Source organism: Triturus cristatus, chromosome 5_2 (assembly GCF_964204655.1).
Source record: "Triturus cristatus chromosome 5_2, aTriCri1.1, whole genome shotgun sequence".
NCBI classification, from domain to species: domain Eukaryota; kingdom Metazoa; phylum Chordata; class Amphibia; order Caudata; family Salamandridae; genus Triturus; species Triturus cristatus.
This window is the reverse complement of record NC_140588.1, coordinates 1,070,239,915-1,070,267,462: the sequence shown is the minus strand read 5'-3', so window position 1 is coordinate 1,070,267,462 and position 27,548 is coordinate 1,070,239,915. Positions and strand designations below refer to the sequence as shown.

The 27,548-nt window shown below is 48.8% G+C and overlaps 1 protein-coding gene across 5 annotated transcripts in view; it reads right to left on the bottom strand.

Moving 5' to 3' along the window:
* Positions 1-27,548, bottom strand: part of GDPD2 (glycerophosphodiester phosphodiesterase domain containing 2) — a 423,676-nt gene that overhangs the window by 253,298 nt on the left and 142,830 nt on the right. Inside the window, exon 1 of one of the 5 annotated variants that reach the window (XM_085608384.1) lies at positions 3,038-3,148. The exons of the other annotated variants lie outside the window; for them this stretch is intronic. The gene's annotated coding sequence lies outside the window, so the exon portion shown is untranslated. Of the gene's footprint in view, positions 1-3,037; positions 3,149-27,548 lie in introns of those variants that run through there. 5 annotated transcript variants of the gene reach the window in all.

Genomic DNA, 27,548 nt, shown 5'->3' with positions numbered 1-27,548 from the left:
CTTAGATGCGACACGCAGGGCAACGAAAGTGTTGCAACGATGCTGATGCGATGAAGTTTTTTGGTGCAAAGAAATAAAGACGTGAAGATCTTCCAGATGTGTTGCGCTTCTCCAATGTTGCGAGAAGACTCGTCTCGATGCGTCTGCTGCAGCGGCGTCACCCCTTTAGGCGATGCGACGACAGCGGCCTTGGCAGCGGCACACTTCTCCGACGTTTGCGAGACGCTTCCGCTCGATGCGATGCTTCAGCGGCGTCACCCCTTTACGCGATGCGACGACAGCAGCTCCGACGGCGGCACGCTTCTCCGTGGATGCGAGGCGCTTTTCTTGATGCGGTGCAATGCGTCAGCTACGATGGCTGCGATGGAGACACGCTTCTTCGGCGTTGCGAGACACTTCCGGAATGATGCGAGACGCTTCTGCTCGATGCGATGTTGCGGCGGCGACACCCTTTGCGAGATGCGACGACAACAGCTCCGACGGCGGCACGCTTCTCCTTGAGTCGCGCTTCCAGCTCCTTGCGCCAAGCAGTCCCTCAGAAGGCCCAACAGCAGCAGTAGGCACTTCCAAAGAACTCTGGGGAGCTGGGGGGTGAAGTCCACTGGTCCTGGGACTTCGTTCAGGGGGCAAGCTCAGCACAAGCCCTTGGAGATCTTTTAAGCACAAGTTGAAATAAAGTCTTTGTAGTCTTTCTCCTCTCCTTTCAGCAGCAAGGCAACCACTGCAGGCCAATCCCCCAGGTCAGGGACAGTACTCCTCCTTACAGCTTTCCCAGTTCCTTCTCCTCAGGCAGAGGTTCTTCTTGTCAAGCAGGATCTAATTTCTTGGGAGCAGGGTCCCAATACTTACACCCCTAATTCCTTTGTTCCTCTGGGGTAGAGGGGCCTTTGCCCAGTCCAAACCAGTTGTGGAGCACTTTGTTGACATGACTCTGCCTTTCTATTCAGGGTGCAGGGCAGAGACATCAGCCGCTCCACAGGAGGTGGAGCCAGCATTGTGGTGGCAGAGCACAGCCCTGTTCAGAGTCCAGGTGCACTCCTCCCACCCATCTGGATGTCAATCTCTCTATTCACCACCAGGCAACCTAGCCCTGCCCCTCTGGGTTTCCCCAGCCCTGTCACTCACACAAACCAGACAGGCAGATACACATCATAGCAGAGGCGGGCTGAAATGGTTGGGCAAGCAATATCAACTTTCTAAAAGTGGTATTTGCAAACACAGAATATTAAAATAAACTTTACTAAAAGATGCATTTTATTATTCTGAGTTCAGGCATACTAAACTCGATTTTCTACCATGTTCCCTGGGTCTGTTAGGATCATAGAATGTAACAATTCTAACAGCCCATTCTGGCCTATGGGAACAGGTAGCCTTGCAATAGTGAAAAACGAAAATGGTTGTAATTCACTATTAGGACCTGCCACACACATCAGGGCGTGTCCTACCTTATGCTTAGAATGCACCCTGCCCTTGGGCCTACCATAGGGGTGACTAATATGAAGTTAAGGGAAGGTTTAGGGACTGGCAAGTGGGTGCACTTGCCCAGTCAGCATGACAGTACCAGACTGCACGCAGGTTCTGCAATGGCAGACCCTAGATACATTTTACCAGGCCGCTTCTGTGGGTGGCACAACCAGTGCTGCAAGCCCACCAGCAGCATTTGTATTTACAAGCCCTGGGCACTCCTGGTGCACTTTACTGGGGTCTGACAGTAAACCAAATAAGCCAGACATGGAATCCAACCAACATATACATTTTAAATAGGGAGCACTTGCACTGTGGCACTGGTTGGCAGTGGCACAGTGCTCTGAGCAGCTAACACCAGCAAAAACATGAGGCACAGCGACAAAAAGTGGAAGGGAGACTCACGCCAAGGTGCCAGGTCTAACAGATAGTTTAAGCCCTTTCTCCTCTATTTTCTACATTTACAAAAATGCTAATGTCAGACCAACAGTTCGGCTTTAGACCGGCCAGGTGCACCCCCAACACTGCGTCGTCCCACCGGGGACCATCATATCTAAGCTACTAATCAACATCCACTAATCACCCTTACCAAACCTGATTAAATCATCCACCTCACCGGTTACAACTATGCAGCAGACACCCACACCCTAACACAAATATACGCCCCAAAAAACATTCACCTCAGAACTTGACAACTGCCTCCGCACCATAAGAAGACAGATCATGACCTGTGGACAAGATAGGGCTCAATGAACTCCAGGCCGCCTCCCACAACATCAAGCAGAGTCAAAATCCTAGGAGTAACCATGGATTCAGGCCGACCCTAGACACCACGTTAGCATCACAGCGTGCGTTCCACTCCATGAAAACACCGACGCATCCTCCCTTACCTTGGATAGCAATAAAAACTAGGCGCCTTCTTCATTCTCAAGGCTTCAACTTCTCAAGAGCCTATACTTTGGTGCATCCAGATTCATCATATGCAAAATTCTACAAGACTCCTCCTCGGCCTTGACCCAAGAAAGCATGGCTCCAGACCTGCAGTCACTCCATTGGCTGCCCGCGGCTAGAAGGGCAGCGTTCACGGCACTCTGCAGGGTTCACAGGGTCTCCCAAGGAAGAGGACCGCCAACTACAAGTCAGATTCAAGGAATACAAACAAAACAGGGCACTGTGCTCCAGGCTTGTACCATCTGACCATAAGAAACCCATCGGAGGCACGACTTTCCCAGTACAAGGTGCCAAGCATTCAAGAGCATCGACATTTCCAAAGCCTGTTGAAAACACGGTTATTTCCAAATTAACAACATCTCACAACACTAGAATAGAACTGGGAAGGATAACCGCACCTTCAAGTACAATCGACAGCCTGCAGATATAAAACAATCCGTCCAGCGCCCTGCTGTCTATGTCCACGTAAAATAAGAAGGTCTGACCTACGGTTAGCCTGGGTAGTATATACCTCTGTCAATTCATATGTAACCCTACTGGCCCACACTAGTACGGAGGCCATGATAGTCACCGATCAGAAGCCAACTGTAGCTTAATTCCATTTGACTCACAGAAGACGTACCTTCTATGGGTCGTGTCCATCGCCCAGATCTGAACCACCCAATAAACAGCCAACACCGGTGGGACAACTGAAGAAAGGTGCCCCACGCCGCTCGGCCATCGGAGGACTGGCGTTTAGCCCACCACTGCAGGTCCCGACCTGCTGCATACTAGGACTGCTTCTTTACATCTCACAAAGACTTTCCCATATGAGATGACAAAAATATCCCTCCCAGCAGATCTCCACACCCCTCCAACCTGGGCCTGCCGGGACAAGACTATAAAGACAATATCAGGTTGTTGAACCCAGCGCACAAACCAGCTTTACCATAAGTCGAGCCATCAAGGGAGCTGCAGAGCTGCTCAGAGTCGCCAACTATGAGCTGCGAGTCTCACTCGCACACGTCTTCATTCATCACACTGCTAGGCGCTATATCCAATAACACAATAAATGAACCTTGGGGATCATCACACACGACATGGAAACACTTCCCACACAGGATCGAATCGAGACACCCTTTCAACCACAGGCCCCACATGGTGTAGCGTGCAGGCCATGAAGGCAAGCGCTTCAGTGCCCCACATAGGAGTAGTAAGCGCTGAGGAAACGCTGCCATACAATGCAATCAAATATCATTTGGGAAGGGAGACACACAAACTTAACTGCCTACTCTCAGTGTTTGGATGTGGGGACAGAGGGACAATACCTCCCTAGACTTTCAAAAAGAAAACTTAGAAACTAAAGATGAAACAGAGGCAGCTGGAGCAGGGCTGTCTGAAGCCACCATACACAGGGTGCAACCCTCCCTGACGAGCCGGTACCCGAGAAGCGAACTCTGGGAAGCCGGAGCAGGGCTGTCTGAAGCCACCATACACAGGGTGCAACCCTCCCTGACGAGCCGGTACCCGAGAAGCGAACTCTCGGAGGTCCCCGTGGCTTCTGTGTGGTTAGATGACGTCTGAGCCCCTCCTTAAGGGGTTCCGATTGACAAGCCAGGCGAGTCACTAGGGCAAGGGAAGCAGGAAATATTGTTTGATGCTAATGTTGGCTCTGCTGACGTCAGAAAAAGAACCTTTTTAAGGACAGGTGTAATACCCCAATGACTGCAATTAAATATTGAATAATTAGCGAGAACAGAGGGGGCTCTGACCCCTTCAGAACTTGCTCCATCCATCACGGCTCTTCGGGAGACCCTTGCAAGCTTTCAGGCAGACATGTCCCGTTACTTGTACACATGTGTCTATGACGTCAGTCTGATTTAAAGTGTGACAAGTGTATTTATTGAACACCCATGCTAACACCAATTGAATAACAAGACTTGACTAACTGAACACAAGGCACAGTCCTTTGGTAATACGTGGAAGAGACAAGGACCCGTCTCTGATCTGCATACTGTGCGAGCAGAACCCTGGGCTCAAATTGTGTGATCCATCACCCATCACTTCACTGCCCCTATGTATCATTCTCGTGATCCATCCAGTTGAGGGGCACATTGTAGTAATTCATCAGAGGGTCTGTGCTCAAGAAAACCCGCTCATCTATGATTAATATGAAACAGTCTTGGTTCACATTTAATAACAATACGAGCCGTATAAACACAGAACTTTACAAACTGACATTTTCGGTAACTCGTCGCCGTGGCAAGGGAGTATCAATAAATATTCAGTGTTTTAAAAAGTATTACTTTCAATAAAAGTCACTCAATTCAGTGACATAACTGTGTGTAGTCAATTGAGACACTTAGAAATGTTAAAAGATATATATTTTTCCATTTTAAAATCTCTATCATATTTTCTTATGACAGCTGTTACTCGATTCACATTTTTAAATGGCTCTGCCCTTGTTATGGGTCTTACAGCCAAGCCAGACTCCTAGCTCACCTCCCCAAGGCTGTCCATGCCCCTCCCTGAAAGTGAGTGTATTTTACGCCCTTGCGCCACGACCCTCTGCGTCCCAGTGTACATTAACCACCATGTGAGACTTCATGGATCTGCGCAGAGTTGATGTTAATAACGTTGTATCAATCAATCAATCAATGAGGCTTTTACTGAGCGCAGCTACTCAGCCATGAGGGTCTCAAAGCGCTGGGGGGGGGACAGGCGGGGGGGGGGGGGAGGGGTGAGCAGCTCCGTTGGTCATTCACAGAGCCGGGGTCTTGAGGTCCTTCTTGAACTGGAGCAGTGTCGGGGGGAGGGGGGGGGGAGCTGCTATGTTGGTCATTCACAGAGCCAGGTCTCGAGGTCCTTCCTGAACTGGAGCAGTGTCGGGCTTCGTCTGATGCGAGGGGGGAGTTTGTTCTAGGTCTTGGCTACGGGGTGGGAGAAGGATCTGCCCCACTGCTCTGGCCCTATGAATGTGGGGGACCGTGGCTAGGGTGAGGTCGGCTGAGCTGAGGTTTCTCTTGGGGGCGTGGAAGGAGATTCCCTCGTTGAGGTATTGGGGTCCGGTGTTATGGAGGGCTTTGTAGGCGTGTGAGCAGTTTGATACTGTCAAAACTGTGAAAACTTGTTTTTGACTATTGTCTATTTGGTGCCCTACCCCCTTTGTGGTATAGGGCCCCTCTCCTCTAATTTCTGATCCTACCAGGTTTAAGCACTGTCAGTATATGTTTAGATTAAACAGTTCAATGATACTCACATCACTGCCCTCCGAAGGATAGATCACTGAGCTGGCCCTGCCAGGATTCAAACATGTGACCTGCAGACCACCGCACGTTACAGTGGCAGCCAATCAGCTCACTCGGGCATCCCTCCGGCTCCTTGCAACGGGGTAGGACTGGATTTTCGATACACCCGAATCTGCCTCAGTTGTGCTTCAGGTGCATAAAGTTGTGAATAATGGTGTACGACTCACTTACGGCCTTTATCCAGAATTTGGTAGTCAAAGTTAATCTCGTTTGAATATATATAAATTAACGTTTCCTACACTTCCTTACACGATCATGGGGGGTGATTTTAATTGCCATTTCGAACCCCTGGTTGGCATACCCTCCATTACCTCTGAGGTAGATTTATCCTGGAACATACAGGAGTGTCTTATGTACCCTGCTCTGCGTCTTACACCTCTGGCTATTGAGATTAACAAGCTCGTAGCATCTCATTCTATGCGAGCCTGTAATGGCAGACTTGCTCCAGATGCCCCAGGGAAGCAAACTTATAACAGACTGGGTAAAAGCTCAACCATTGATTACATCTTGGTAACCGTGGAGTTTTGGTCCCATCTTAAATCTTACCATAGTGGTCAGGGCTGATACTGACCATAATCTCCTCAGTTTGGAATTTTTACATTATTTGGACCCAGCACGAGTCCCAGGGACTTCGGTCCAATCTGCAGTACCCAACCTAATAGCGGTGGCTGGCGGACGTCGCATTAGGTGGGCTAAGTTTTTGTCTACCCCAAACAAAATCGCGGCTTCATATTCACATGTGGTCACCCATCTGGCCGAAGTATCTGTTCTCGTGGAGGCCAGACAGGGTTTATCATACTTCGAAGATCTAGAGATTATCCAAATCAAACTTTTTTCAATGGCCGCTAGTTTTTTTATATCACGGTAAAACCTAAGCTAAATGGGGTGAGGAAACAAGCCAACTGGTACAATTCTAGCTGTAGGGATGCTAAACGGGCACTCTTATGGGAGGTGAAAAATGGTACTTCTCACAGTATCAGAGGAGCAAGATCCTTGTACAAATCTGTTATATTGGAATCTAAAAAAAGATTGGGAGGTTGCTAGGTGGGCTAATATAAAGGATGCCCTGGATAGCCATGATTACAGGACTTTCTGGAATTTAGTCAGGTGTGGTAGAAGTGCGGGATCCCCAGCTATAACACCTGGCCTCAGTGAGGAGGTTTGGTTGAGGCACTTTAAGCCTCTTTTTAGTGTTCCGACAAGTGACACTGTGGTTGTATCATTACCATTGTTAACTAATATATCTCCCCAAGTCCCTATTGAAGTAGGGGTCTCCGATCCATTACTCTGTACCTCTTTTGAAATTCAGGCTGCCCTATTGAGTCTCTCTTCTGGTAAAGCCCCTGGTCTGGATAGGATCCCTGGGGATCTATTCAAAAGCGAACAATCGGTTTGGGTACCATACCTATTGATATATTATAATGCAATCCTCTCCGGTATGGCTATCCCTTATACTTGGAAGGGTGCAGAAATCATCCCCATCCATAAAAAGGCCTCCCCTCTAGATCCAGCAAATTATCGGCCTATCAGTCTCATTGACGTTCTCCAGAAGGTGTTTGCCCGAATTCTATTAACTAGGCTTGAAAGTTGGATGGAAGAATTTCATATTCTATCGCCCTTTCAAGCAGGCTTTCACCCTAGAGTCTCCACAATTGACCAACTGTTTAGGTTGCAGCTGGTACACTGGAAAACGGTGTTTCTGGGGAAGGGTTCTCTCTACCTGATCTTTGTGGATCTTAGATCCGCCTTTGATCTGGTACAGAGGGATAAGCTCTGGTTAATCTTACTCGAGATGGGCGCTCCCTCATACCTCGGTGACCTCTTCAAGCGTCTCCACTCTGGAACATTTGCAAGGGTCCGCTATGGTATGAATGGTGAGCTCTCTGCGCCCTTCCCGGTAGACAGGGGTGTTACGCAGGGGTGTGTGTTGGCCCCTACCTTATTTACCCTATTTATCAATGGTTTGATTTCACATCTTTTGGGGGTCAAGGATCTTGATTCTCCGACTCTGGCAGCACGCAGAATACCGGCCCTAATGTTCGCTGATGACACCCTTCTACTTTCAAAATCCCCAATGGGTGCCCAGCGAACCTTGGAGGCCTTTTCTTCTTTCTGCTCCTCTAGAAAGGTGGAGATAAATCTCTCTAAAACCAAATATATGGTTTTTAATTCCAAACCATCAACTTACCCCCATCCACACCTGGAGGGATGTTCTCTTGAGAAAGTTTCTATATTTGATTATCTGGGAGTTACCCTGAATGATAGGATGGAGTGGGACTCCCATATGGTCAAGGCTAATCTCAAATTGATTCAATCATCAGGTGGAATCCTAAAGGTTTTTAATGAATGTTCTTATAAACCTTTGGGTCCCCCAGTGGAAATTTACAGGGCACAGGCTAGGGGAGCGGCATTATACGGCGTAGAGCTTTGGGGCCATGTTAACGCCAGCTCTATGTCCGTTACTAAAAACAATTTCATTAGACGTCTTCTAAACCTCATTTAGAGTACTCCTTTGATCCCCTTAAGACTGGATTTGGGATTGTTCCCTATCCAGGAGACTATTTTTCATCGACCTTTGTTTTACTGGAGGAGACTTTGGTCTACTCCAGAGTTGTTTAGTTATAAGGAGGAGCTAGTCGACCTATTGTCTATTAGGGGATCGGGTCAAATTCTGTGGCTCAAACATGTTCAACAACTTTGCTACGATATACATAGGGAGGATTTGTGGACCTCGCCAGAGACATCTTGCCCTCTGATTAGCAAGAGGGCGCTGGGGGGTATTCTTGAACAGCATCACCTGAATCTCCATGATCTGGATTCTAACCTGGGCAGGCTGTCTCAAATTTTTGGAGGTGAAGGATCATTATGCCTTTGGAAGGTTTTTGGATGACATCCAGCCCTCGCTAGCAAAAAAACTCTATCTTCAATTCAGACACGGATCTTTACCACTGCGGGCTTTGACAAATAAATGGATGCCCTCTTCTTATAGGTGGTGCCCTTGCCCTGGTTGCGAGCATGTAGAGGAGACCGATTTGAATGTTTTGCTTTTTTGTCCCTCTTATACCAGGGCACGATTTAAATGGATAATTTCCCTTTGTAAATCAAGAGGTTTTAGGGATTATAGGGAAGTTTTTAGACTATTAAAACATGATACGACCCCTGTATTTGTCTTTGCCACATCGAGATTTCTCCTCTCAATGTGGTTTGTAAGAAATGTTATAATTAAGGCAAACCATGTGTAGTATTATGATATTTTACTTATTGCTTGATTGTTCCTTTTCTTGGTCATTAATTGTTTCATTGCTTGATTTTTTTTTTTTTAGAATTTTCGAACTATTTTATCCAATGTATTATGGTTTAGTATGTTCTATGAATTTTTATCAATATGTTTCTGTATTATATATTTGTGCTTTTATGGTTTTTTAACCAAAATAAATCTATATGAATGAATAAATTAACGTGACGGCGCAGGCACGGTGGTAAACGCACAGTCTGCGAGGTGTGCAGCACTTTCCACAGAGACCTGCCGGGCACCATGGAAGAGAGACTGGAGGTTTTTAGGAACTGAGCCCTAGCTTGCTAGAGCGCCTGTTTGCCGAAGGAAGCACATTACAGAGGGACATAGCGCCTCACAGTGCAGAGGGACATAGCGCCTCACAGTGCAGAGAGACATAGCACCTCACAGTGCAGAGGGATATAGCACCTCACAGGCACCACATTCAGCATCAGCTAGCCCCGCTAACTCTGTCGCACGTGGGCTACTGAATATCTCTGCATCTCTCCTGCCCACACTGGATTCCACCTCGTGCCTTTTTCTGCTCCCTCCTCCTGCCTTTTTCTGCTCCCTCTTCTGCTCCCTCCTCCTGCCTTTTTCTGCTCCCTCCTCCCCACTTCATGCGTCAGACTAGCCGGGTTTTTTCACCCATGGTTTCTTCCTTGGCGCCATTTTCATATTTTTCCCCTTTGGGTCCTGCCCCTGATCAAATTCAATGATAAAAAATAAATCTAGTCCCGTATGTCTGTGTGCCTGTAACCACCGGCACAAATTAAGCACTAAAACCCGACCCATAATTTCTAGGCCAGACGCTCCAATCACATGTACATGAAGAACCAGGGTCGGACTGGGACATAAAACAGCCCTTAACATCAAAATAAATGCCCTCCCGACCCCCCTACCCCCTCAAAAAAGTGTTTAATCTTTTCAAACTGGGTAAGTTTTGAACTTGTAAAGACTGTAGTGTTTTGCAAGGCATGTGATCTGACCTTGCTGCAGACAAAGCTTGTTTTCATATCAGGGGAATCAACAGTAAAAAAACGGCCCATAAACAGCCATAAAACGTCCCACACATTGACCAGTCAGACTAACCCATCGGGCACTGCTTGACTGCCCTATAGGCCAGTCCGACCCCGACATGAACCCTACAGAATAGGTGCACACGCACTCTTGTGCGCCAGCCCACACCCCTTGCCTCACACAGTGACCCACATTCACGTCTTCGGCATCTGGGCGGGCTCGTCCGCCGCCCACATACCCCGAGAGCAGTCGCCACAGCAGAGTTCTCCAAACCAATCACCGGAGGCCCTGCGTGGACTTGTTCCGTAAAGTACAGATAAACAAATACATATTATTTTTGCATTTTTTAGGCACGGGAGAATGTTTGCTTTCGTCGCTGTAATCTCGTGTAATTTCTGGCATTTCACGTTACAGAAAGAGCCCGGGATGATTCAAGTCTCCACCTTGCTGAACTGAGATTTTGTTCGGGTAAAAATCCTATCACACGAACACGGAAACAACGCGGAGGCTCTTTTTCGCGTCAGGCACAATATGTTGTTCCTTTTTTAAATCACAAAATGCGTCGAAATCCAAAATGGACGCGAGATCATCACCTGTGCTAAAAAACAAGATAGCGCAAAATTCCAGACCGACACTTCGAGGAGCTTCTGTAGCATGGTTACACACCTCTTTCACATCAACTCTTCACAGGCCACAGGCCTTGCCCCTGCCCTGGGCAGCGACACCTGCTGGTGAGAAGACTGAGCTGATCGGATGTGATGGAGACAACCAGCAGGTCTCCATGACAACAGCTCTAAAGCTTGACTGGATCTCCTGTTTATCCCTGGTCACCCACTCCACAAGTTGAAGTTTCGCAGTGCAACATCTCAAGGCTCGAGAAGGGAAGGAGGCTGTTGATGGCACTCGCTTCCCCTCCGCAGTGACGTACACGGCTACAGCATGGCCTTAAGTGTCCACTGCAGAGGTACCAACTAGAGTCAGTGACTTGGACCAGCGGACCTCTCTCCATCTTTAGAATTCCATACACGAAGGAGGTTATGAAATCCGGCAGCCTGGGACAGCTTCTGGCCAGGCCATTTTGTTTGCCTCTCTATGGAGTCTTGGCTTTGTTCTTTAGTAGCCCTGTGTGAGAGTGTGGGTGGGCCCGCCTCAGTGCACTAGTAACATGGTACACATGGCGCACATCCCACCTCCTACATTGGATCGTCTAAGAAGGCATCAATGAAGGGGGTGTCCTGGTGGGGGAGATGGACGGCTCTCAGCTGGTGACATGCATTCAGACACATGCCCTTCAATCTATTACATTCACTTTGTTTACAATGTAATGTGATTCTTGTTCTTTCAAAGTGAATGACAATGAAAATAGTTTCTTTTGAACTTCAGCACATACTTGAGTGAGCTAACAGAGCTTCAGGATGAGGCAACAGAAGTTAAAAAGAGGAAATGGGACGTAGCAGGTTGTACAAAAGAACACAATGAGGTTGGGATTACATCCGAACCCAACTCGATGTTTTAACCGATGGCAAGAGCAATTCACGCCCCAACACGTTGGTTGTGATGGCATGATTAGGCTTTTAAACAAATACTGGTACAACCCCCACTGTAAAGTGGCAGGTGAAAATCTGTGCCAGCAGGTGAATGCAGGCAAAAGAATGTGGTGACTGAGTCATTTAAGAAAGTCAGACGGTCCATCCAGTGGAATTCAATAAGACTTCCTGGAGATGCCCGTTCATACAATCTTAGGTACATTTTAATGATTGAGTGTTTATTCTCAAGGTAATCAATCGGGAGATGAGACCGCATAAACATGAGTAGACAAACTAATTATAAGCGACTAGATTTGGTTTGCCAACTTCTTTAGAACCAGATATGGGTATTCACTTTAAGAGTGAGATAACAAAGCAACTGGGCACAGCCTCACAGACTGAACTAAAGTTCAATTGTAGCTCCAGACCAGAAGCATCAGGCGTTAATGGCACTCCGAAGTCCAAGGTAGCAAAAGTATCTGCCTCACGATCACCGAAATGGCCCGATGCACCTCTCTTTGCACTAATGAGCATCAGAAATACACCAGATAGAAAGCCTGGAGTCTCCCCTCCCGAAGCGCTGATGTGGAGAGAGAGCCATGAGAATCCGATGCATTCTGTCAGAGGCACTTGTGTCAAGAAGTGATGACGTTGTGTTAGATTACTGCAAAAGGCCTAGCTGATGCTGTACACTCATCAAGTCAATTTAGCAACACCATCGGCAAAATAACAATTGTGCCACAACCGCCAGCCTGGGGATTGGGTTGTGGTGAAGAGGCACGTCTTGTCTGGAGCCGAGGTGCAAAGATGATCCTTGTAACGAACACTGCTGTGAAATGTGGACACAAATAGAGGGAAGACTGCGGAGAAAGTGGTGACCACAACCACCGATTCACATTGTCACGCTAAAGTTGGCTGCCTGGATCCAGAGGGGGTGAAGATAAAGATCAGATTCATGAACAAGATGAAGATCAGGGATAAAATCAAAGAGAAATAAATGTGAAATATTAGCACTCCTTGTTTGTGTGTCTCTTCTGAGTTTGATAAATCAAATTTTGCGTGCAGCTGCAGGTATCGCCCTCTGGTCCTCAGGGCGTGTAGGATAAATTCAGTGAAACATGCGCTTCCCTACTTGGGAAAAGTCCTCTTGGTGCACTGCTAGAAAAGCACTAAGGTTTAATCGGTTAACCAATGAAATTGAAATGAAGTAATCTTCTTTTAAAACAAAGTTCAAACTCCATATAATCTTGAAGTATTCACTGAGTTTATTTAAACATCCTCAGGTTGGTTTGAAAAACGATCAATGTTCTCTCATGAATTGAGACGCTGTCTCGTACAAATATTAATCCATGACCCAATGCATTTCGGGCTGGTTTTGCCCTTCATCAGGGGTAATTCAATTCTACAACAAAAGAAACCATAAAAGTCGAAAACAAGCATAGTCCGGCAGTCTGTGCATAGTATTAAATATTCATACCATTATAATACTAATGAAACTAGCTGGTTACGTATCGATCGTACAGGTGACGAAAGAGTAAACATGCGAATAAAACGTTGGAATAAATGTAAGGTAGATTAGTTCTGAAGAATCAAAGTAATATGTGCTCTCCTAAAAGTGCGTAAAAAAATAAGTCTTGTCTCGTGAATACACCAAGTTCAGAAAAGAAAAAAACGGTATGCGCAAAGATTAAAAACACCAGACAATCGTGATGAAAAGAAACATTACGTGCATGTGCCCGTGACATAGGAACCACCAAATTGAAAGAGGAAAAAGAAAGTTAATACGAAAGCCTCACGTTTATTTTGGTTGAATTGACATTAGACTGATTTCTGTTCATAGGGCAATCACTAATGCAGGAATGGCACCCATTTTCATGTAGTGATTAGAGCTCCATGCTATCTGTGCCTGCCTACATTGACGTCTTGCTGTGTTATGCTATTGAGGTGCAGTGTTTTGTCCTCCCAAGCACACAGACAAATATACACAATGCGCCAAGAACTAAACCCGTTTGTAGCTTGAGACCACTGAATGGCAATGTTTGGTCCATTTAGACACTAATTTCCCACTTTCTTTGGATTTAGTTTCTTTTTCTTTCTTTTATCTTTTTTGTAGAGCGTTGCCTCACGCCCTGAGCTGTTGCCAGGAGCGGTAGGTTCCCTCCCGATTCAATACGGGTAAGGAGTCTGTTCTAATGTTTTCTCCATAATTGTTGTTGAGGAAATTAACATTTGAAAAGGGTTGGGAATGTTATTTTATTCTATTATTTTTGGATTTACAGACTGGTGATAAACATATGTACACCTTTTGTCTCTTTTCTTTTTCCCCCAACAGGAGTGCTAATACCCTTGCCTGTAGCTCTGACACAAAATAATACACAGGTACAAGGTTGTATCGTTTCCAATTATATGATTTTGTGCGAATTGTTCACATAGTTAGATTGCAGTAGTTACAACAAGGTCCTGAAGAAAGCCATGATCAATGTAGGATCATCGGTGGCTGAAACATGTTGACAGTTTCACTAGCGCACTCGCACATCTATTCAGATCGCGCTATTACTGCGTTTTTATCTTTTTGACACCACGAGATACTCAAACTTTTTCTTCTGCTGGAAGTTAATTTTAATGCACTTATCCATGCACTGCATCACATACCTTCACCACTGTACTTTTATGCTTCATCACTTTGTGGTGATTTAACCTTGGATTTCATTTGAAATACTCATGAGCCCCTCCTAAAATACCAGCAAGGAGTGGTGGCTCTCTGGCGGCACTGAGTTGCTACCATGAGGAGATCCCAAATGATGAAGTTTGCCATCTAGGTGGCTGATGGGATTCCTTCTTCTTAATTAAGAGTTCCCCTCTGTTGTGGTGTCCGGTGGGGTTGTCCTACTTACCTGTCAGCATATGCCTTTCTTTGTCTTTTAGAGACCCTCGGATTTTTTGTTGCTGCTATGTTACAGGATCACCTAGCTGCTAACACTTCTGGAGCATTAACTCCTTTTACTGAGGAGCTAATGGCTATGCACGCAATGGTGATGCAAAACCGCCTTGCATTTGATAGTCTTCTTGTAAAAGAGGGTGGAGTCTGCCCGGTGTTGAAGGTTCAACACTGCTGTACTTTCAGACCAGATAATAGTAAGCTTATTAATGATTATATTGATATTATAACTAATATTTTGTGTGAGGCAAAGGTTCTTGCAGAACATGAGTTGTGGGAATCAGTTGGTCTGTGGCTCAGTGAAATTTAAAGAATTTTGCACAGATTGGTGAATGGTTTGATAATATTTGTTGGGGTGTCGTTTGAAAAATCCTAATTCCACCAATTGTTCAAGTTTGTACAATTTGCTTAAAGTTCTTGAAGCAATTATTTCAAGAGTGGCTTAAATTGTGGTTGTGAAAAGGAGGTGCTAGCAACGTCTACAAAGAAAAGGAGAAGAGATGCCGCTGAGGTGGAGAATATTAAGGCTTGTATATATCATGATATCAGGATGCTGGAAGAATCGAAATACAAAAAGCCGAAGATGATAGAAACTGTATTGTAATAGTGGGAATTTGTGATAATTGATTAATCATTAGTGGGAGGATTTGATAAAGATATTTATAATTAACAAAGAATGCTTTCCTAGTGTCCCGAACATTCACCATCAAAACGATTTTACTGCACCTTACAGAACCATACTTTCCTGTGTTTGGCCAAACGAGGCCTGACTTCAGTTTCACGAGCACAGCTACCCTCATTGCACGTGGCAAAATGTCCTGTGGTGAGAAGCTCTGCGTTGACATGCTGCTCTCGATTAACTCCAGGGGAAGTTTTTCCCGCCAAATGTCCCGATTCAAGACCTTTCCAGCCTGGTCTCCGTGGGTCTACTAATTCAATGGGGTTGCCACTGTTTTGTGCAGATCGATTTGTGCTGTCACACCCAGTGACGCTACGTCACGAGGATCTCATTAAAATGCATTCAGGGAGCGGTGCAATGTAAAGTTGCATTTAATTCTGTGAAATGATTGGATGAGCCTTGCACATTTTGTTCATTCGTGCTATGTGAAACGTGCTCTGTGTTTTATTATAAAAGGAGCTCGAACTGGAGGTGTGTGTCTGGTTTACCCCGACTCTTGGAGAGCAAGCCCCCCGTCAGTCTGTCTGTATCTTGCTCAGGACTTAGAATATTCTCTCGGAGACTTGACTTTACGTCATACTTCCTGCTGACGTGACTGAGCCGTATGCTAATGCCCTAAATAGGATTCATTGACGAATTATTATTTTCACCTTCTGTAATGCACGGGACCTCTTTAATACATCGCCGCTGCCACTTTTAGGAGGCAGCGACTGACACGTGCTGACTCGGCTGCTGTTCTACCAACCTTTCAGGGGCACTTGCGTGAGCCGTAACTCACTCTACCACACCCCTACTGACCCTTTAGGGACGGGGTCTGACTGTCACCGACTCTCCCCAAGCCTACCCACCCTTCAGGCAGCCGCGACTGACTCCGCATCTGCTCCACCATCCTCACAGGCAGCAGTGTGACTTGTGATGGGTCCTACCCAAGCCTTGCAAAGGTAAAGCCGGCTCGTGGATGACTCGGCCATAGCCTTGGCTGGGGGTTCAGAGCTGTCCTGACTGGTGACGGACTCTGTCCCAGCCCTACTGGGCGTTCAGTGACACTGCGGCCCCGTCCTATTGGTCTTGTAGGAAGGCAAGCCTGACACCGGACTGGGCTGGTCTCCGCCCCACGGAGGCCCAGGGGCAGAGGGCGTGACTTCCTGACTCACAATGTAATCAAGTCGAGAGCCGGGATTACAATCTAGTCTCTTGTACCCAGTCTGAGGTATAGTTACAAGATTACATTTACGCATCGGATACTCAAACCAGCCAATGATTTTACTAGGATTGAAACTGTGACCTACACAAAACCTCGTCTATTTGTACAGCATGGGCATAAACCCACCGAGATAGTTTAATGAAAGTCGGCCTAACTACATGCTGATTAACCACTTGATCCCTCGAGGGCGTTAACTTCGAAGACTGCCCTCTTGTGATCACGTCACTTACAGACTACGTGCAGATGTGTGGTGTTATGTTATTATATATACAACATGCCATACATTACATGCAGATCACTGCAGCACAGGCTTTAGCCCACTGAGCGATCTTCCTTCAGTTTCAACCACTGGTCTGCTGGTCAAACATAGATCTCTTCAGCAGTGGCATTGACTCACTGCGCTATCATTCTTGGCTCCCAGTCAGAGCCACCGCCCTCTTCAGCGGGCGCTCAACCCAGCGAGCTACCTCCCCGACCTCGGTGAACGGGGCCGGGGTTGGATGGATGGACCGGTCCATCTCCCCTGGCAGCATTCCTCGCTGTGAGAGGTGAATGCAGGCGGGTGGGGCCCGTAGACGTGGTGGGGCCCGTAGACGTGCCGGGGCCGGCCCTCGTGGTGGCTGCACCGATGCCCCTGGCGAGGCGGGTGAAGCTTGGCGGTTAACATGGCGTGCCACAGCCAGGGCGGGTCACAACACCCAGACTCCGGGGCCCTCGGGTGGCGGGGAGAGATTACCGGGCAGGCACATGCAGGTGAGGGGGGCGGGGAGACAGCCGACCAGGTGAGGGTGCGGAGAACAGTACCTATAGACACCAGCACGGCTATCCATGGGCTTCAGTCTCACAGGTGGCGGTATACAGTAGAGCTACCCATCGGCTTCAGTCTCACAAGGGGCGGTATACAGCAGATCTATCCATCGGCTGAAGACTCACAGGTGGCGGTAATACAGCAGAGCTATCCATCGGCTGAAGACTCACAGGTGGCGGTAATACAGCAGAGCTATCGATCGGCTGAAGTCTCAAAGGTGGCGATATACAGCAGAGCTATACATCGGTTTAAGTCTCACAGGTAGCGGTATGCAGCAGAGCTATCCATCGGCTGAAGACTCACAGGTGGCGGTAATACAGCAGAGCTATCCATCGGCTGAAGTCTCAAAGGTGGCGATATACAGCAGAGCTATCCATCGGTTTAAGTCTCACAGGTAGCGGTATGCAGCAGAGCTATCCATCGGCTGAAGTCTCACAGGTGGCGGTATACAGCAGAGCTATCCATCGGCTGAAGTCTCACAGGTGGCGGTGTACAGCAGAGCTATCCATCAGCTGAAGTCTCACAGGTAGCGGCATACAGCAGAGCTATCCATCGGCTGAAGTCTCACAGGTGGCGGTATACAGCAGAGCTATTCATCGGCTTCAGTCTCACAGGTGGCGGTATACAGCAGAGCTATCCATCGGTTTGAAAGTCTCACAGGTGGCGGTACACAGCAGAGCTATCTATCGGCTGAAGTCTCACAGGTGGCGGTATACAGCAGAGCTATCCATCGGCTGAAGTCTCACAGGTGGCGGTATACAGCAGACCTATCCATCGCCTTCAGTCTTACAGGTGGCGGTACACAGCAGAACTATCCATCAGCTGAAGTCTCACCGGTGGCGAGAGCTACCCATCGGTTTAAAAGTCTCACAGGTGGCGGTATACAGCAGAGCTATCCATCAGTTTAAAAGTCTCACAGGTGGCGGTATACAGCAGAGCTATCCATCGGCTGAAGTCTCACAGGTGGCGGTATACAGCAGAGCTATCCATCGGTTTAAAAGACTCAAAGGTGGCGGTATACAGCAGAGCTATCCATCGGTTTAAAAGACTCAAAGGTGGCTGTATACAGCAGAGCTAAACATCGGCTTAAAAGTCTGACGGATGGCGGTATACAGCAGAGCTATCCATCGGCTGAAGTCTCACAGGTGGCGGTATAAAGCAGAGCTATCCATCGGTTTAAAAGTCTCAAAGGTGGCGGTATACAGCAGAGCTATCCATCGACTTCAGTCTCACAGGTGGCAACAGCTATCCATCGGTTTAAAAGTCTCACAGGTGGCGGTATACAGCAGAACTCTCCATCAATTTAAAAGTCTCAAAGGTGGCGGTATACAGCAGAGCTAAACATCGGCTTAAAAGACTGACGGATGGCGGTATACAGCAGAGCTATCCATCGGCTGAAGTCTCACAGGTGGCGGTATACAGCAGAGCTATCCCTCAGCTGAAGTCTCACAGGTGGCGGTATACAGCAGAGCTATCCCTCAGCTGAAGTCTCACAGGTGGCGGTATACAGCAGAGCTATCCATCGGCTTCAGTTTCACAGGTGGCAAGAGCTATCCATCGGTTTAAAAGTCTCACAGGTGGCAGTATACAGCAGAGCTATCCATCGGTATAAAAAGTCTCAAAGGTGGCGGTATACAGCAGAGCTATCCATCAGCTTAAAAAATCTCATGGGAGGTGGTATACAGCAGAGCTATCCATCAGTTTAAAAGTCTCACAGGTGGCGGTATACAGCAGAGCTACCCATCGGCTGAAGTCTCACAGGTGGCGGTATACAGCAGGGCTATCCATCGGCTGAAGTCTCACAGGTGGCGGTATACAGCAGAGCTATCCATCAGTTTAAAACACCCACGGTTGGCTGTATGCAGCAGAGCTATCCATCGGCTTAAAAGTCGCACAGGTGGCGGTATACAGCAGAGCTATCCATCCGCTTCAGTCTCACAGGTGGCGAGAGCTATCCATCGGTTTAAAAGTCTCACAGGTGGCGGTATACAGCAGAGCTATCCATCGGTTTAAAAGTCTCAAAGGTGGCGGTTTACAACAGAGTTATCCATCGGTTTGGACCCGGGGCGGGAAGGCGAAGCTGGACCAATGAGGGCCTGGGTAAAACACCATCCGGAGGCCAGAGCCCACGCATGCCGGCTAGGACGGCGAGGGGCCAGGATTGGATTGGCCCCCTTTAAAACAACGTTACAACAAACAAATGATGGACGGAATGCTGACAATGCATACATTCTCCCCCAGTCAAGAGATCTGGGTTAAATCCATCCATGCTTGATTCCGGTCCAGGGAAGACATGGCTTGGCAGTTCGGGCTGGACTGTTCCCATGAGGCACAGGGTCAAGACTGATTTGCATATGGCCATGTCTAAACTGGGGTGGTGTAGTGGGCAAAAGAACGATGGATTTAACCCAGATCTCTTGACTGGGGGAGAATGTCTGCATTGTCAGCATTCCGTCCATCATTTGTTTGTTGTAACCCCTTTAAAACAAAGCAAGCTCCCCCCTTCCCAATCAGGGGGCGAGGGAGGAAACACAAGGGGGATGATAAGAAGGGGCAACGCCCGAAGGAGACACATTTCCCCCCTTGCAGGAAAAAAGAAAGGAATCCCACCCACCCACACCTAAAACACGGGCGTCGCAGCCGTAAGGGGAAAAGGGGTAGCAGAACAAGCACAAGGAAGCTAGTAGAAAGAGAAAAGTACTAGAAGGTAGATGGAAGGTTCTCAGTGTCCTTGGGATGCCACACGGCAGGGGCACTGAGGGAGCCAAGGGGCGGCGTGCCGACAGAGAAAGAATAAATGTGACACTCCCGCAGGACCCTTGGGATGCCTCCCGGCAGGGGTACCAGGGGAGAAGATGGCAAGGACTCAGCCTCAGGAAAGGTAGAGTAGACGCTCAAGTAAGGTCTTTAGGATGCCTTGGACAGCAGGGACCCCTAGGAAAAGGGAGGACCCGCAAAAGGGTTACAGGGCGAGCGGGACGGCACTTGCAGCCCGGGCAGGTCCAGACACCCTCCAAATCGGTAGCAAGCTGAAGCCTAGACCCGCGAATCGGAAGCCCAGAAAAAAGGGGCCCCTCCCCTCCCAGGAAATAGAGGAGGCTGGGTCCATAATGCAAGAGAAAGAATTTCATAGAACAATAGATAAAAAGATACAACATGGACATTAAATGACACGATGACCAGGAACGTTTGAAATGGAGAAAAAAAATGTATGAAAGAAATTACATTTTGATGTGATAAATAAACTGCGACCTTTTATGGCACCAAAGAAAGTTGTCTGTTGATTGTAATGTAAAAGCGCGCAGTGGTGGTAACAGTGAAGGGAGCAGGACGACTGGACACCTGGAGGGGGTTTAAAAAAGTCTCACGTGTGGGGGTTCACAACAGAGCTATCCATCGATTTAAAAGTCTCACAGTTGGCAAGAGCTATCCATCGGTTTAAAAGTCTCACAGGTGGTGGTACACAGCAGATCTACCCCTCTCAGCAGAGCTCTCCTCTACGCTCTCACAAGGGGCGGTCTACAGCAGATCTACCCCTCCTAGACAGCAGAGCTCTTCTCTACCCTCTCACAAGCAGCGGTACACAGCAGAGCTACCCATCAGGTCAAATATGTCACATGTGGAATTACACAGCATGCATACCAATCCCTTGGATAGGGTTTTATGCATCACGTGACATCAGATAATATCCCCTGGTAACGGATCATCTGACAGCTGAGCTATCCCCCAGTTTACAGGCTGTATTATGCGGCAGGTGGACAGGGGAGTTCTCTAGCTATGGTTACACAGACTGCCTCCCTAGCTGCCACGGCTCCCATCATGGTACAGATGTAGGGGGTGCGGCAGCTTCGATGTGTGACCAGCTAGGCCCAGAGCCTGCGATGGACGGGGGAGTCCTCTGTCCCCTCTCACACTCTATTCGTGACCAGCTGGGCCCAGGGCCTGCGATGGACGGGGGTCTTCTGTCCCCTCTCACACTCTGCTCTACACTCCAGAAGTGGCGATCGAACGGGCGGTCCTCTGTCCCCTCTCACACTCTGCTCTACACTCCATGAGTGGCGATGGACTGGGGTCCTCTGTCCCCTCTCACACTCTGCTCTACACTCCAGGAGTGGCGATGGACAGTGGGTCGGGTCCTCTGTCCCCTCTCACACACTGCTCTACACTCCAGGAGTGGCGATGGACGGGGGTCCTCTGTCCCCTCTCACACTCTGCTCTACACTCCAGGAGTGGCAATGGACGGGGGTCCTCTGTCCCCTCTCACACTCTGCTCTACACTTTCCTCATCCTTTGCTCTCCCTCCTCCACCGCTCTCTTGCCTTGTAACCCAGGCTCTCCAAACACAGACTTCCACTCCACAAACTCCACTGAAATTCAGCCTCAGTTCACAAACTCTTATAAATACTTGAGGCCAATTCACTGAATTGTCGCTGGGTTTTTTCCTCCACGAAATGAAGAATTTTGACAAACGCGTAAAAACGCACAAGTTTGCAAATTCATGCAATGTCATAGTTATAAATGTCCCGCAATGACGCAGGTGTACTCAAACATGTTCACCCGCGCTGAACACTCCTCCTTGACAACGCACTTTCTAGGCCTGGGCGAAATTTGGATTACGCGGAAGTCGGCGTCGTCATTACGCGTACCTACGGCGACCCGGAACTGCGTAATTTCACCCGCTTGATTAATTTGGGGCAAAAATTTGAGTGCAGGAGCACATGAACAACAAATGGAGTGAGCGGCGGCTGCTGCTACTGGTGATCAAGTCCTGTAGCATTTAGAGCTAGCTTCCTAGCGCTTTCTTCTTAGTGATATCTTCTAAGCACAAAATGTATGCTTGGGCCCATTTTGGATGCGAGTGCACAATATGCAGTTAGAAAATAGTGGTAAATGCTTCATTACCTTCTCATTTAATTATGCAATATTCCGAGTAATTTCGTTACAATTACACTAGCGATAATTACGACAGTTACACCCGCCTTTAAAACATTCCAGTTGCTAATTCCAGCTCCTGCAATTTTTTTTATTTTAAAGAGTAGTTGCTTTGGCATAAAAGGAGACAACGTTGAAGATGCGCTCATTAATAACATGGGACCTGGACAGAGGTGTCCTTATTTCATAATTATTTATTCCACCCTCAGATGTGATGTCTTCCAGTTTTTTTCTCTATCTAAAATCCACTGAGACCTCAGTTTTGGGGGCTGTCTGGCACAGGTCCAGGCCTGCGGGACCCACACCAGATTTTGATGTTAGCCCCTGAACGCGGCAAACACAAGGAGATGGACGGAGCACTGAAACTTTTCAGACTCTCACCCCCAGTCACAGATCTGAATTGAATCCATCATGGTTCTTTAGCTCACTTAGCCACCTCAGTTTAGACCCAGCCATATGCAAATCAGTCTTGACCCTGTGCCTCATGGGAACAGTCCTGCCCGAACTGCCAAGCCATGTCCTCCCTGGACCGGAAACAAGCATCCTGGGACCGGTTTTGGGGTAACACCCCTCATCAGCCAAGCTCGCTTGATTCCAGTGGCAAACTGAGCAAGGAACCCACGTCTGGGCATACCCTGCCAACTTAGGGCGAACAAAGCAATCACAAAGAAATGATGAGTCCCAGGATGCTTGTTTCCGGTCCAGGGAAGACCTGGCTTGGCAGTTAGGTCTGGACTGTTCCTTTGAGGCACATCATCAGACTGATTTGCATATGGCTGGGTCCAAACTAGGGTGGCGAAGTGAACAAAATAACGATGATGGATTCAACCCAGATGTCTAAAAATTTTCAGCACTTCACCCATCATCTCCTTATGTTCACCCTCTTGAACATGGACCTGTGCATCACAGGGGTTCGTTGTATGTAAATGTATCTGCAAGATCTGGCTCCTGGACATACAAAGGTGACCCTTGACCCTAGGATTCAAAGGGCACTCAATGCACCAGAGCGTACCAGGGCAGAGCTCTGGTCTGAGAGGAGTGTTCCTGTCACATCAAAACATGAAATAAACACAAAACTAACATGCATGCATGGGCAGTGACGACAGACTAAGCCCACCCAGACCAACTGGCCTTTCCATATCTATTGCAGCACCATTGACCCTTCTTAGGGCCCGCGCCTGCCCAACCCTGGCCACCCTCGGAGAGGGTCAGGCTGGAGACCCTCCGGACCAGCTGCCTCTCTCCGGCCCTCTGTGATGGGCTTCGGGCAGTTGGCCCACGGGTCCGCGTCCTCTGTACGGTGTTGGCTACTCAGCTCCTCTGCACACAGGCAAGTCTGATCCTAGCAGACAGGACCTTGTTAGCCTGCTTCCAGGAGGAATGTTCTATGAGTGCGAGGGCCTGATCCTGCGTGGCACAGATCCGCTTCACCTCATGGTTGGTCCTGCTCACAGCACCGCTCTACGCCGCTCTGCCCTTCCCACCGACCTGCTGCAGTGCCAAGCCCAGGTTATTACCGCGTCTGCAGCTGGGATGTGAGTGGGGCTCTGTGAGGCTAGGCCGTGATATAGGTTTACACAGGTCCAAGCCTATAGGTTCATGGGTATCCCAGTTGCACGTGGGGCTCAGGCTCGGCCGTGATATAGGTTTGCACAGGTCCAAGTCTATAGGTTCATGGGTACCCCAGGTGCGAATGGGGATCCGTGGAGGCTCAGCCATGATATAGTCTCCCACGGGTCAATGTCTATAGGTTTCATGAAGTCCTGGGTATGACACAGGGCTCCACAGCTAAATGTCTGCATATTTAAGGATGCGAGTGGGGCTCGATGAGTCTTGGCCACGGTAATGGGTTCCATAGGTCAGGTCAATGTTTACAGGTTTAGGAATATTCCAGGTGAGAGCGGGGCTCTACCAGAGTCTCAGCCATGGTAGAGGGTTCCACAGCTCAATGTCTACAGGTTTAGGGATATTCCAGGTGAGAGCTGGGCTCTACCAGAGTCTCGGCCATGGTAGAGGGTTCCACAGGTCAATGTCTACTGGTTTAGGGATAGCCCAGGTGTGCGTACGGCTTGAAGAGAAGACATGGGCATGGTAGAGGGTTCCACAGATTAGGTATCTACAGGTTTACGGGTGTTTCAGGTGCTAGCAAGGCGGCACCAAAGACCTGGCCATGGTAGCGTGATCCTGTGTTCAAATGTCTACAGGTTACTGGCACGCAATGTGCTTGTAAGTCTCATATGGGGCTTGAACTCCTCAATGAAGAATGCCTCATGTGGATGTTATCGAAGGGCAGCCAAGTGAAAAGAAGCTCCTGTAGAAGTAAGGACGACCCTGCATCTTCTGGACACGTCCTCGTGCCCTCAGTTTAAGGCATGCCCCGCCACACGGAACACTGCACTTTCAGAGGCCCCAGCGAGGGCACGGGTCAGGGCAGTAAGAGTTCCTGAGGTCTGTTCATAGCTCCTGGAGTCCGAGGCACATGCCCACTGGGTGCTCTGTGTTCGGCCCTTGGAATTCCCCTACAGGGAGAGCCATGGGCGCATTACAGGAGTATTCTTGGCCTGGCTTCAGGAAGATCCGATGGACAGCCAGGACACAGGAAGTGCCCGAGTATAGTGTAGCATCCTCCCCAGCCGGGGTAACCATCCTATGGCTACGCCACACATGGAGCTTAATATTACACGTCTTTATTTGTATGCGTGTAACTGCGCATAACTGTGAACTCAACGTTCTAAAACAAGCTTTCATTGCATTCCGCTCGGGCACCTACATCACAGCTCTACGGAGTCCATTAGGAGCCAAAAGGGTTTCGTCATAAAACTCGCAAGACCCTGCACACAGAGAAACAAGCATTTGCAATGCAATAGGTCTCGCATTCACACAAGTTTGAGCTATTGGCATTGTAAATGACAATGCCTTTTATTTATGTTTTGAGATTTAAAACATAAATAAAAGACATAGTCATTTACAATACTATTAGCTTAAACTCTAGCAAATGCTAGACCTATCGCATTGCAATAAAGGGCCTTCTCGACCGCTTGTTGGATTGTAAATAACAGAGGAAGAGAATGGCCTACGACGTCTTCAAAGTAGTGATAACTAGTGCAGTGAAGATGTGTAAGTGTTGTAAACTACACAGACACAAAGTGTGAAGTGAGATTTACACATGATCTGAGCTATAAACACTAACAAATCGCTCCCAACACCTTTTGCTTTGTGATTACACTGTTGTGGCTCAGGAGGAAGAGCTGGAGCTATTTCCTGCCCTCTCCGTGATTTGAGAGTGCAGTGTGGCATTGCGTACTCATTGCTATCTTTGGCCTAATAAAAATCACTCACGCTGTATTAGGGCCCTGGCTTTACCTTCTGGTGCAGGGCGGGCTGTGCTTTATGGCAGGCATGGAGGGAGGGAGGGAGGAATGGTCTCGGCTGCAGCTCCGGCCTCGTACAGTGCCCCTATTGCTAGTGAGCGAGAGGTGCTAAGGTGGTGGTATTGGTAGTGGTGGTATTGGTGGTGGCGGCATTGGTGGTGGCAGCATTGGTGGTGGTGATATTTTTTTTTTTTTTTTTTTTTGAAACCGTTTATTGCAATCTCAAATATATACAGGTATGGGCCTACAACCTTCCGGCCGGCCGCTAAAGTGACGATAACAAATGACATACATACAATGAGGCACGTAGCTTTACATAGACACTAAGGCAGGAGGTATCCACAACGCTGGCCATATGGCTCTGAGCCCACAATACGGTTCCATTTTATACAACACAACAACCTAAAGAAACACACACCCGCAAGGCAACCCACGATCGAAAGTGGCAGCACGTGCTCCTCAAATGGGGGACCCCAAACCATCCACTGAAAACACCTGAGAGGGGAAGGGAAACAGGTCTGGGACTGGGAGAATACTGTGCTCGGAACTGAGGGAGGGAGTAAACTAGGGGGACGGAGCTGGTGAAGCGGGAGGCAACAATGGCGGCTCGCAAATATCCCCGCGGTAGGCGTTCCAGGGGCCCCATATCTTCACCCATGCCCCAGGCTTACCCCGCGCCACATACACCACCTTTTCTCGGAACATGCACCAATCCATGTGTTCTTTCCAGGCCGACACCGCCGGGGACCTCTGGGATCCCCACAGCTGTGCAACGTCCCGTTTAGCCACCATATAGCCCAGAGTCACCCATCGCGTCTGCGGAACCGAATAATCGGTCGGTTCCCACACATTCAGCAAACATCTCCTCGCTTCAGGCAACAGCGCGACATGCGTAACCGCTCGCAGGACCTCATGCACACCACGCCAGAATCGCTCCACCCTCGGGCATTCCCACAAAATGTGCAAAAAAGTCGCTGAAGCACCACACCCACGCCTACACAATCCGTCCTCGGCATAGCCCATACGCAGGAGCCTTGGCCCCGTCATGTACACCCGGTGGAGTATCTTAAGCTGGACGAAACGAAGGCGAGCCGGGATGGCCACCTCCTTCGGAGAGGCCACCGCGGAAATCCAGTCCTCGTCATCCAACTCCAGCCCATCGGCAACCCAGGCCTCGCGGAGGCCAGTCAGTAAGCCCGAGCGATCATTTATCAGTTTCTTGTAAATGAGGGAGATCGTGCTGTCCGGAACATGGCCATCTAGCACTCGATCCTCCAGGGGGGAGGACTCCGGGATGGAGGCCACATCTGGGAAGACGGAGCCCAGCGCGTGACGGACCTGCAGGTACCGGAAGTATTCACTGCCCCGCAGCTGAAACTCCGCCTGCAACGTCTCGAATGTTTTAAATCCTCCCCTCGTCCAGAGATCCCCCACTGTACTGATGCCTATAGTGTCCCACTGCTCAAAGCCTTTCGAGGTCCACAGAGAGCCCAACCTCTCAGACGCATACAGCGGTGACGCCCGGGTCAAACGGTCCTTCCAGCCCATAGCTGCATTAGCCGCGTGCCAAACTCGCACCATGACACGCGTGGGTCCCGTCAAGCGGGAATCGGGCACACTAGCGTAGAGCGCTCGGTTGTAGTCGCCACCGGGCAGGAGCATCTTGTCCATTTCAAATGCCGGGTTTAGGGCGGGCCCATAGAGGCCCTGATTAATTGCAGCTAACTGGGAGGCCCAATAATACCGTTTAATATCCGGGAGGGCAATCCCTCCGTCGTACCACGGGAGCGTCAACTTTGCCAAGGCTATACGCGGCTTCCCATCCCAGAACAGGCGGCGCTGTAAACCTTCCACTTCACGGAAGTAGCGCGCTGGGACCAAGTCCATAGTGTTCTGGAGAGCGTACAGGAAGCGCGGCAGTGACATCATCTTGAACAACGCCGCCCGGCCGAGCGGCGAAAGTGGCAAGCGCCTCCAGCGCGCGACATCCTCCTTCAAGCGCTGGAGGGGGGGAAGCAAATTTCGCTCGTAGCGGGCCACCGGGTCCAGCGTAATGTAGACACCCAAATATCGAAATCCCTCCGAGGCAATCTG